The 11,757-nt window shown below is 34.0% G+C and overlaps 1 non-coding gene across 1 annotated transcript; it reads left to right on the top strand.

Annotated features, from left to right (window-relative positions):
- Positions 1–9,018: 9,018 nt before the first annotated feature.
- Positions 9,019–9,091, top strand: Trnar-acg (transfer RNA arginine (anticodon ACG)). Its single transcript has one exon. It is a non-coding gene; the product is annotated as a tRNA-Arg (tRNA).
- The last annotated feature ends 2,666 nt before the right edge of the window (positions 9,092–11,757 follow it).

Raw genomic sequence — 11,757 nt, 5'->3', positions numbered from 1 at the left:
CATGCACGTTTGACTAACGACTGGATAGAAAAGATGTTTAGTTCAGATTATGGCAATTAAATCTTTATCAAAATCCGATTACCCAGCCACTGATGTTTGTAAAAATATCAACACCTCAGTTGCTCATATATATATATATATATATATATATATATATATATATACATATATATATATATATATATATATACATATATATATATATATATATATATACATATATATATATATATATATATATACGTTTTATTTTTTATTGCTGTATCTTTCTGTTAGGTTACATTATTGTTTCAGCTACTTGGCCGTTTTTTTTGTTTTTTTTTGCCGTCTGTTGCATCCTCAGACTTTTACAGAAATGTTCGCTATTTGGGGATGAGAGTGAAATAAAATAATGATATAAATAAAATAATAAAAAATAAAACGCATATCTGCTCTACAACGGTATTGAGCACTTTCTTCAGTTTTCATTAATTACCATTTCCACTATATATATATATATATATATATAGAGAGAGAGAGAGAGAGAGAGAGAGAGAGGAGAAAGAGAGACAGAGAATCCAGGCTTAAACGTTCCAGAAGTCGTCCTGTCAGACGATATATATTAATAGAAGTAGGATTTATTATCCTTATAAATATAAGTAGTGAGTCGAAAATAGTTTCTCTATCTTACTGTTTTCTTTTTTTGCACGACTCTCTCTCTCTCTCTCTCTCTCTCTCTCTTTCTCTCTCTCTCTCTCTTATACTCGCTCTTTCTATCTATCTATCTATCTATCTATCTATCCATCCATCTCTGAACGTATGTATCGCTTCTGACTTTATATCTGTGCCTTTTACTGTGCGTTACCATCCGGATGTGCTTATTTCGAATTACAACATGGAATTCACATGCTATATTTGAATCTCTATATTCTATTTACTATATATAATTCTGCTTGTTTCTTCTTTAGTTGATCCGTGCGTAACGCTTTGAAAAAAAGGCGGCAAAATACAAGTTTTGAAAGCGTAACTACTGTTACAAAAAAAATGGTCAAGTTCGCGGAATTTGGCTTTAAAAAACTCAATCTGGAAACACTGAACAATAATATGAGCGTGACAACCCTTTTTAATGTAGCTTCGTTTTCAAATATCATTATTGTTATAATGTGATAGGAAAGGAACTCGTAGTAATGCCGACATGCAGCGGCTCTTCACCGAAACAAGAAGTCAGGCAAACCTTTTATAAAAAACGGAACATTCGAAAAAAAAACAAGACAAAAAAAGAACATTTCTGCCGAGAAGTGTTAGAATGAAGGAGTAAATTAAAGATTGTCTCTACAATATGATTTTATTATTTGCATTGAACTATGTAGCACAATATTACTTTCGTGATATTTATTACTACTTATTAATTTATCTCATTTGACTCAGTTTTATATTTAAAAGACAATGAACACTATTTTCATAGAAATGTTAAATTCATATTTGCTGCTTGGTATTGGTTTTTCTGTCTGAAACAGTAATGTTTTGTGTTATCCAGAAAAATAGTAGATTTATCCAAACATATTTGTTGATTAAATTATATTTTCCTTTCGCTGAATTTTTACGGGTCCTGTTAGAACAAGAATAATCCAAGTAATCCATGAGCAAAGATTCGTCCCCAGACTTACCTGCCCGTGGAAGACAATACCGCAGGGTTACTTCCCAGCCAACTAAAGCATGGCCGATTTCAAATCCAACATAAACAAGATATAATTGAGCCTTTTTTTTTACCCTACTTCTGCTATTACCGATCATCACGGTGTTATCCCACCTGACATTCATTAACCCTTATCCCGGAATGGCTTCTGGGCCTTAATAAGCGATGACTCTTTAGTATGAAAATAAGAAAATTATATAAAACATGAGCTCCATGTGTATTCCCTTTCAAATTTAGAAACGAGACTAGTTCCTAAATGGATGTGAATCGAATGCACACAACAACGTGATTGGAAGAAAGTTTATCTGGTGCACAAGTTTTTTCCACTCCTTAATTCGTCTCCTTTATTTATGACGATGATGATGATGATCACCTCTACGTCATCCAGTATTTCTTAAGTTCAATTACCGGTCTTCATTAAACTATGTCTGGCCGTAGAGGTCTCAGCATGAACTTTCAACGCTTCTATTTGTTTGCACACACGTTTCCGTTATATAGAAACAAATGTACGGCGTTACTTTTTTACAGTTTATATGTCATGATAATACTATTATCTATAGAAAACATAAAGAAGTGACTCGATGTTGCTAAGTGCTCAAATTTTTACCACTGAGCTTGAGAAGTAGGCATGTCTTGCGACCGTTGATGGACACCTGTCTTTGATAAGATCCGGCAGAAAGAGAAAAAGAAAGAGGATGAAGCTAACGTGAACTCACCACTTTAACGTATGGCTTGGCACAGAGGCTAAGGAATGAAGGTGGAGAGTTGTACGGTTTGATTTCGCTTCTAGCTGATGGCACTCAAGTGATTATATATATATATATATATATATATATATATATATATACCTATATCTATCTATCTATCTATCTCTATCTATCTCTCTCTCTCTCTCTATATATATATATATATATATATATATATATATATAAGAACAAAGAATTATTAAAACATGCTAAAAACACTTTAAGATGAGTAAAAAACATATTTCATTTTCAAAAAGGAAACAAAAATTAAGTGGATTGTCCTTAATCCGCAGAATTACGAAAGAAATTACTTTCCTTCTCATCAAAGGGTAGGAATTAGCAAAATGCAGAATCGGGTTTTGCTTGCAAAGTATTTAATGAAATGACAAGTAAGCTATAGAGCTTAGTTTCTAAAAGTTAAAAAAAATATTGAAGCAGAGGGAATGGAAATAAAAAGAAAAATGATTTCACGTGAATGGATGGTCGGGCTAAGCGTAGAATATGCAATAACGGTAAAATCCAAAAAAATGTTGGTTAAAATTCGGTATCCAGAAGTAAAAATACAAACGAATCGCGTAACTGGAAGATATTTCGATGTCATCTAAAAGGCAGAATTCCGTGAAATAATTCACAAATGGATACAAGGAAAGAAGAGTGAGTTCAAAATATTATTTTTAAAAGAAAAATAAATTGTGCGTAGAATGAAGAAATGGAGAGATTTTAAGACGCTTCTGTCGAAACTGACTTTGTAAATACGAATATATATACATATATATATATACATATATATATACATATATATATATATATATATAATTTAAAGGAGATTAGAATAATAGTCTAAAGAGCTAAGTGTATTTTAATGTAATAGTGAAATTACTAGTTTAATTAAAATACAGGAAATGCTCGTTGTAATTTAGATATATAATAAGCTCGATAGTTAAATGTCCTAGAGCTAATTCAAAAAAAAAAAGAAAAACTCTCTCTCTATAGATATTAACTGTAGCGTCTCTAAATCAAAATACGCTAACGGAAACAATTTACTGCACGAGCGTCGCCCTTTTAAAATTCATCATTCAATAAAATAAAAAGCTATAGCAAACATCTAAATGACTACTTTAAATACAGTTCCTGATTTCAAAAAAAGAAAAACCAAAAGGTAATTATATATCTATATATTTTTAAATCAAATTTATTATGTAAATTCAAAAATATATATTTTTTTCTACTCATTTCTATCTCTAACCTATACCAATTTCCTTATTAATTTTCTCATAAATTTTATATCCAAACCTTTTACTTCAATTTTTCAGATTCATCTGCCTTACTTTTAATGCTAGGTTTATTTTTGGTGTCTTTTCAATTCAATAGAAATCCTCCTAAATTTGCTGATGAGGAGACGGTGCTTACCAAAAAAACTATGTATAATTATTCTACGTGACTTCATGTATACCACAAATAAAAAGCACGGATTTCCGAAACGATCGTACAGATAATTGACTTTGTTGTTGTTCCTTCTTATGAAACTGATTTTTAATTTAATTAAATTTTGATTTTTAAATTTTAAAAATTTTAAAACTTTTAAATTATAAATCACATTACTTAATATATATATATATATATATATATATATATATTAATTTTGATTCCACTACTATATATTAGGTTCAATATAATAATCCATAGAGAACTGTCTCTATGATAATAGACGCATAATCTGCTTGGATTAAAATATCATATTTAAGCGTATTTTACGAACGGGCAATGCCGAACGGTTTATTAGTAACACATAAAAATTAAAATAGGTAACAGCAAGTGTAAACAAATAGACGAAAAAGTGAATCACCTAATCATACAAATCATTAATCTGTTACCATTCCTCTCCATTACAATTGCAATTCGCTTTCGGTTTTCACACTGTACTTTCTGTAATTAAATGTACAGCTATATAGAAATAAACAACGTTGTTAATAACTTTCGACAAGGCGTATTCATAGGTTGTTATGAATTTATGCGTTATAATTTATATGATTTGAAGTTTATTCTACAGGGTGGTCAAAAAGTCAGGTAACATGTTAAAGGTAGAAAAAACAATATGATCCATTATAATCTCTATTCGTTTAATATAATTTGTTTAAATATTTGAGTGTAATATATAAACTACCCCTCCTGATTTCTGGCTTTGGGGCTATGTAAAGGATAGCGTTTATGGCAAGAAGCCTGATACAATAGCGTCTTTAAAGTTATTTATTGAAGATGAGATTGCGCGGATATCAGCTGACATGATTACACGTGTTACACAATCAGTGGTTAATCGCTTCCAGCGATTGATAGAGAGAAATAGACGACAATTAACAAAATAAACATATTTCATGTTTGTTTCATTTTATATTTCAATGTATGGTACTTAAATATACGTGTATTGCTAATATCGTTTTTCTTTAAAATGTTACCTGACTTTTTGACCACCCTGTATACGACATCTCTTCTTTTATTACATTTTCATCCCAAACAAGGCACATTGCCACTTTGATGTATGAGGATACTATCAGGGACCTAAGCTACAGGAGTACTATGTAGGGAGTTGGACAGAAAGATGTATGTTTACGTTACACTTGAACTTCTGCATGTCAGTACAGTTGGAGAAGCAAGGACTTGGAAGGGAATTCCAAAGTCTAGCAGTTTTGGGGAAGAAACCACTTGAGTAGAAATCTCTCTTACATCTAGGGATCTCTACTGTGTAGGGCGGGATTAAACTGCTTGTCAGATTTGTCGGGGGTATTTACGTCGAGGGGATACAAGTGTTTGCAGTTCGTCAGAGCATTCACCATTAAAATACTTGTAGAACATAGAACAGACAGAGGGATGCAACATTTCATCGATGAGACAGAGGCTGAAGCTTATATGATAGTTCAGGACCTATCAGGTTGGTGACACTCTTTTGAACCGTGTCTAGGAGCGAGAGACTAGCAGCAGACGCACCAGCCCAAATATGACAGCAATACTCCATACATGGGCGAATGGTGGCCTTATAGAGGTACAGGATACTTTCATGTGTTAGTAGCTTTCTAGCACGGTAGAGAGAACCTACCTTCTTCGCAGCGGTCCTGGCAATGCTCTCAATGTAATTATTCCAACTTATGTTTCCTGTGAACGTTAGGCCGAAGAATTTAAAAGTACTTTCAGATAATGAGTCTTTGGCGATTGCTATTGGTGATAAGGAAGGTTTCTTGCAATTATTGAAGGAAACCAGTTTACTGCCTTTCTGCTGCATATTGTCAGAGATAGACATGCATCGAGGGACAGGGGGAACACTTTTATGCTCATCGATGCGGTATGAAGTTGGTGCACTTTAAAAAAAAACACTTAAAAACTCTTAAAAAACACAATTCATTTCTTTCTGATTCCAAGGATATGAATAAACATGTGAACCGTAAAAAAGTGTTGTTGTTTCTATTTGAGAGAAACGTATTACTGATCATAAGAAGAAGCATGTAATATCCAATAGCGTTTTAATCTATATTATTATTCTCACTGGGACTTCTAATATAATTTTAATCCTAGTGATCTTTCAGTTGTTAATAGTTATCCTTTGATTTTGAGTGATTGAATTTCTACGAGATTTGGGGTACTATCTATTCCCATTGTAATAGATGCTGTGTTCTAGCACTAATCTTTTACAGTTTCAATTAAGCTAAAGTTTCCTGTAGTATTCCCCATCATTCCATTCGAAATTTTGATAGAATAATCCTTCTGCGGTTTCTTAATTAATTTAGACAAGTTTCCATTGTCAAACTTGTTGAGAGCTTTGAATATTTGTAACAAAAAATTTCAACAATACACAAAATAAATTTCATGGTTTTAAATTTGTATAAATATACATGATATTATTTTTTTTATCAAAAACAAGCATTTCTTCATTATTTTATTCGTTACGTGTTAGTTATAGAGGAAGATCCCGACACAGTGCGTATTTTCTCCTGGTGACAACATATCATCAGGAAGCCTAAATGAAATACCCTACGAGTTAAAACAACCGATAAACACGATTGGATACAAGTGTACAAGGGAAATAACTAAGAGAAAGTCCCCGAAACGGCCCGTATTCTTTCCTGGTAGCCTGATATTTACTAGAAGCTAAAATAGCTTATTTACTAGAAGCTGAAGTAGCTCATGAAATGGGCTTTAGGGGTCATGGGGGTGTAGTTTGATATATATTCATTTGCATATACGTGAATTAGTTGTCCTAAAAGACGTTATAAAGAGATAGTTTAAAAAGATAATTTATTTATTGCACTCTCTCTCTCTCTCTCTCTATATATATATATATAGTGCAATAAATAAATTATCTTTTTTAAATATATATATATATACATATGTATATGCATATATATATATGTGTGTGTGTGTGTGTGTGTGTGTGTGTGTGTGTGTGTGTGTCTGAGAGAGAGATATATATTGCATTGTTGATGTATATAGTTAAAATCTTTTAATGAGGCAATCTATCGTGTCAGATTGGATATACTGTTTGTAGGCTAGAAGACGAAAACCCCGAAATCATCAGCGTGAACAGTGCATCACTGAAGACTGCTCTTGATGTATCTGATAAATGAAGCGCCGGTAAAAGTATGAATCATTGGTATTTGTACTAATTATATGTTTATCAATGCATCATATATCAACATTTACGTATGACACAACAAAAGAAATGTTTAAAAGGATACATATTATTGGTCAATCAGAAAGTTGGATGATTCAACGTTAAGCCACCGTTAACCTCGGGATTTAATTTTCTTATTTTAACCAGGTTGTTGCCCAATTCATCAGCAAAGGGGAAATTATCAATATCGTCGCTCTTTGGTCGATCAGGAAGCACTGATTTCTTTATTAATGATAATAAAAGTCTCCACTTTTGTCATAGCTTCGCATGTGTATATGCATATGTTTATGTGAGTATGTATATTTGGCATGTATGTGCGTGTACTTGTGTGCTTGTATGTGTGTATATATGTATATGCGCGTATATATATATATGTATGTGTGTGTGTGTGTGTGACTTCTTTTTAGATCGATATATCGGATAGGACTAGAGACTTCCGAAATTAAGCCTCGTATCACAAACATTGCCGTAGAGATGAGAGCTTTTGTTATTTTAAGCGTTGCGGTTTTCCCAGGGGACGAAACGATTTCTCAGTAGCTGACCACCGGCGATATAAATGCAACTAGACTACGCAAACGTTTTCAAGAGAAAACTTTTCAACTTTATTCTTATGCTTTGCATTACGAATATATTAACTGAATTTTAACGTCCTAGTATGGAATACTGTTGCCACACGAGGGCAGGAGCCGCTCAGATTTCTATCTTCCCTTAACAGAGTTCAAAACCGGCTTCGAAACGTAGTGGATGATGCGCTTTTCTCTTCCCTGCAACCTTTTTTCTTACAGAAGAGACGTTGCAAGGCTTTCTCTGCTCTATTGTTATTTTCATGGCGACTGCTCGTCTAAGCTCCAGTTTATAGTCTCCATGGCAAAACTTTCACAAATACTCGTCTAGCTATAATCACTCTCCATCTGTGTCTAAATCTAAACGTGGATTCTGTGAACTAAGCTTTTTTGTTCTTGAAATGCCCGCCCGTGGAACCCTGTTTCGCTGGCCTGATTTCCAGCTAACTACAATATGATCGTCTTCAAGTCCAATGTAAACAAGTTCTTCCTGAACTTAAGTAATTAAATTATAGCAAATCCCTACTACTAACGATTACTTTACTGTTAGCTTGATGACTATCGTACACCCATTAACCCTGTATCCTCGAGTAGCCTTCGGACCTTGAATAAGTGGTGATCCTTTTGTAAAAAATAAACAAAAAAAATGTTTTTCTACTTTCATTTTTTTCTTTTCTTTATTTTATTATTTTTTTTTTTTTGTGTGTGTGTTGTGGAATAAATTTGGGCATCAATATAACTTGTGTAGTTAGTAGCGATGAAGAGTGTTATTCATAGTTCTCTCCATACATTTTAAAAAACGAAACACTAGGTGATATACTAACTTTCCAGGACAGTCGTTGACCGGGGTTCATTTAGTTGACCCCCCCACTATTTTTTTTTACACCAAGATTCGTTTGTAATATAAGACTATTAACATCCACCTGTTTAAATTCAATGAAGACGACATGGCATCCACGATTAAAACATAAACATATGTTCGATCTCGAAGGGTTAAAATACCCTCATGCATGCATCTTTATTTTCAGTTTTTCTTTTTTCTTAATTTTGTAAGTGTAATATATACTATTAATAAAATTCTAAATGTTTATTTATTTATGTGTGTGTATATATACCAATAAACTTTCGAACGGATGCACCGAATTGAAAAATTCTTTCTTCTTTTTTCCTGAAAGGCGTGAGTTCCTAGATTGTCCTTATTTTCCTAGATTGTCTATATATGGTTCGTAACGAACAACCCCGAGTCACACAAAAAAAGCCCGAAATAAGGGATTTTAGGCCGTTTCGTTTTTGTCGAAAAACTTATCTGCCCATCTCAACGGAATTTAGCACTGTCTGTATACAGTCGCGGTAACATGTTTTGGCATATGGACAGGACTTGTAGCGCAATGGATAACGCGTCTGACTACGGATCAGAAGATTCCAGGTTCGAATCCTGGCAAGTTCGTATTAATTTTAACCATCATTTTATCGAACGTTTACTCATTATCTTTACCCTTTAGTTATGGTATTTTTGTTTTTTTCTGTGATTTTGTTTTATTCATATGGGAATTTCCAATACTCCGAGTTCACAGGATAAGCGTTGATGGTAAGACGATGTTGAGTGTACTTGATGTTGAGTGTTCTCGATTTTGTGTTTGACTCGGCGTTGTGTGTGTCGATGTGGCGCAGTCACTAGTATGGAATAAAGCTTAGCCTAATATAATGTTTTTAGTTGGTGTTGAGAAGACGATGATTTTTCCAGTGTTTTTTTAAAGCATTTTTTCCAAAACAAATAGTTCTAGTTCAGTGAATGTCATGTAATTACTGTCCCTTGCATTCGTTGTTGTTGTTAACTCATTTTTATATAGAACATGATAATCTAACCTATTTTTTTTTTACATGGAGTTCACCACTTATCAAGGCCCAATGGCCACTCAGGGATAAAGGTTATTGTGTGTACAGTAATCAATGGGATAGTGTAGCAATAGTATTGGAAAATTAGTAAGGTGTCATTACTTAGGGGGGGCGGTTCATCAGGAATTTGTTCGTGTTGGACTTGAAGACATCCAGTTTGAAGTCGGGAGGGAAACAGGCAAGCGGAACAGAGTTCCATAGGCGTGCAGTTCTAAGAAAGAAGCTTTGTTCGTGGAATCTACGCTTTGATTTAGGCACAGATAGGGAGTGGGGAAAATTATTGACGGTGGTTTCAGCTAATCGGGTGTTTTTTGAAAAAGATTGGCGAGAGGAGGACTAGAGAATGGAGCTCAGACGAGCAATTGCCATGGAAATAACGATAGAACAACGATAGGCTCGCTACGTCTCTTCTGTGGGAAAGAGGTTGCAGGGTAGAGAAAAGGGCATCCCCACCAAGCCACGAAGTCTATTTTGTACTCTGTCAAGGCAGGATAGGCTGTTTTTAGCAGCTCCCGCCCAAATGTGGACGTACTTGACTTTTATATAGATAGAGAATTGCATCATTAGTGAGATATCTTCTGGAGCGATAGAAGGATCCCACCATCTTGCCAGCGACCTTGGCCACAGACTTGATGTATGTGTTCCATTTATTTACCATATAGGGGAACTTTGGATCGAATAGGAAAAAGATAATGCTAATTCCTTAAGTCTTACGTAAACTTTTCAAATAAATGTTTTAAAAGATTTTATCGAAATTCTATTTTTGTCCTATTAGATCGTCTATAAATGTATAGCTTAAAATCACCACAGCTAATAATATTTAAACTGACAGTTCCTTGTTGAAATTTTACAATTACGTTATTTATCAAAGTGCATAATATACTATTAATAAGATTTTTCTTGAAATGTCTGTTATAAAAGATGTTTCAAATAACTGACGCATTTAAAATGTTTTATTTTTTTACTTTTGCGGCCAGATAAAGTAAAAGCGGTTTCTAAGATGCTTCAATTGTTTAGACCCTCCGCCCGTGACATACCAATTGAAAATCTGTTCTTCACAATCATCGCTGCAGAGACTAGACTATCCCGGTTACCTTTATTTCTATCGGACTGTGGTATTAGTCCGAAGTACTCTTGGTCCTGGATATGACCTAAAACTATATCCGATGGTGAGGCCCCACCTTGCGGGCCTTGGGGAGTGTGGAGCCACCCTTTAATTGCCATTGCTCCCAGGTCCACTCTGACCCGTAGTGGTAGTACGTGTTAGGGTCCCAACTATGGGTTAAATAGAATCCGACTTAAAAAAACAAATATACTCCATTAAAAATCGTTCCTTAAAATAACTAGATTCGGCATTAAATAACCTGAAAAACGTTGATATGCCGTAAAACAAAAACAACCAACCAACCAACCGAAGTACTCTTAGGATAGCTATCCTCCGAGACCTTGTCTTCCTTTATTGATGGATGTTATCTTCTCCCTAACCGCCTGTTAAGATTATCTCTACCTGCCTGAGACCCCACTGGAAATCTGGAAATACCCATTGTCACCCAGATTCCAGTAAACACTACCGATTATTGTCAGTGAGTAATTTATGATGATGACTTGTAGCAGATAGTCTAAGAGTGAGGTTACGAAAAGAAACTTCATTCGCAGCATTCAAATTTTGAACCGTCGATTCTGTAAGTAGGTAGCAGATGACATACTTGTGAGACTCTCCACTAACGAGGAAGGTGTTAAAACAAGTGTCTCCCTTCTCATCTGATATAAACTCTTTGCCCTCAGCAGCTTTCCCCTTCGGTGTTGAGATAACATTCTCAGTCACCAATAGCTACACATCGGCAAGTAAAATTCTACAGTATTAAATTAAATGTAAGCAAAGCTTAGTCATGTTTTTTTAACTATGCCAAATGAATGCTGAAAATTGGTCAATCTTTTATATGTTCTTTCGGCCTAAACAGGTTGACATGGTAATCAATGTATACAAAGTACAATCTTGTTTTTATATATTACTTAAACAAATATTTAATGGGAAAATTAAATAGATACTGGAAATTATAGGGTGTCCCAAAAGAAGCTATGGTTAAAAAAAATTCATAACTTTCTTAATTTTTTATATTTTTCTTTTATTGTTTTAGATCCTCTAGAGTAACTCTTCCAAGGTTATCATGAGTCGTTACACTACTGAGGAGCTGATATATATCGTAGAGTCTTATT

The sequence above is a fragment of the Euprymna scolopes genome, chromosome 24, assembly GCF_053919585.1.
Source record: "Euprymna scolopes isolate OS-2025 chromosome 24, ASM5391958v1, whole genome shotgun sequence".
NCBI classification, from domain to species: Eukaryota; Metazoa; Mollusca; class Cephalopoda; order Sepiida; family Sepiolidae; genus Euprymna; species Euprymna scolopes.
This window is presented reverse-complemented; position numbering and strand designations above follow the sequence as displayed.